General features: G+C 40.8%; 1 pseudogene; it reads right to left on the bottom strand.

The window, feature by feature from the left end:
- Positions 1 to 249: 249 nt before the first annotated feature.
- On the bottom strand, positions 250 to 604 carry LOC114006622 (prothymosin alpha-like; annotated as a pseudogene).
- Between the last annotated feature and the right edge of the window lie 369 nt (positions 605 to 973).

The following is a 973-nucleotide window of genomic DNA, read 5'->3' as shown; positions in this document are numbered from 1 at the left end:
TATAGCAAAAACCTCTCCAAAAAAACAAGGAAGAACTTGGAAATTTGGTTCTTTTTTTCCTCTCCTGTTGCAAATTCATGTTGTGGTTTTGGTTAGGTGGTGGAAAGCACAGGTCATCTGCTGGTGGCACTGCCCGTGGTGGACAGGAAGGCAGGTCTCTCTACTCAAAGGTGACCGCGATTAGATTTTGAGATGGGAAGTGAAGGGTAAATAGGTCACAGTGGCCTTTTTTAGTTCTCTTTTTGCTATCTAGTCATCTTTGTTGGTCTTCTGCTTCTTGGCCTCAACATGGTCGTCCTTGTCATTCTCAGCTGCCCATTTGCCCATAGCTGCCTCAACCTCCTCATCTTTATCCCCATCCTCTGCTTCACTGTTGCCTTCTTCCTCCTGTTCCTCCTACCCGTTTTCTTCCTCTTCTTTGTCTATCTCATAATCAGCTTCCTGTTCTCCATTTTCCTCCTTAGCATTTCCGTTAATGAGGGCATCTCTTCCATTCTCCATCTCCTCCATTCTCCATCTCCTCCATAACTTTCTTCTTCTCCTTTAAATCCTTGGTGGTAATCTCGGAGCTAGTGTTCATGGCTGCATCTGATATGATGGGGCACTACAGTGATCCAATGCAATGCATTACAAAGAAAGCTGTGGTTTGAGTTCTTGAGCTGGTGGCTTGAAAAATCACACTCGGTGTATATGTGTGTGTGCCTATAATCCTAAGACGAGAATAGAGAAGAAATTGTGGCTTCACCATTACCTCTAGTGGGCAATTTATCACTTCCTCAGACTCTCTGGTGAATGAACATGCTCTATGGCAAAACCTTTAAAAAAAGAATTAATTTGCAAACACTTTCTTTCATTCTATTGTTTACCTTTGCATTTATTCAATTTATATGTTATCAATAAAAATAAATTTTATCTCAAAAACGTAAAAGTAAATTCAAGCTACATGTGTCACTGTAAATGATAAGACTGTGTA

Source organism: Tupaia chinensis, unplaced genomic scaffold, assembly GCF_000334495.1.
Source record: "Tupaia chinensis unplaced genomic scaffold, TupChi_1.0 Scaffold149234_1, whole genome shotgun sequence".
In the NCBI taxonomy this organism is placed as follows: domain Eukaryota; kingdom Metazoa; phylum Chordata; class Mammalia; order Scandentia; family Tupaiidae; genus Tupaia; species Tupaia belangeri.
Note: the sequence above shows the minus strand (reverse complement) of the source record. Positions and strands in the feature narration are given on the sequence as shown.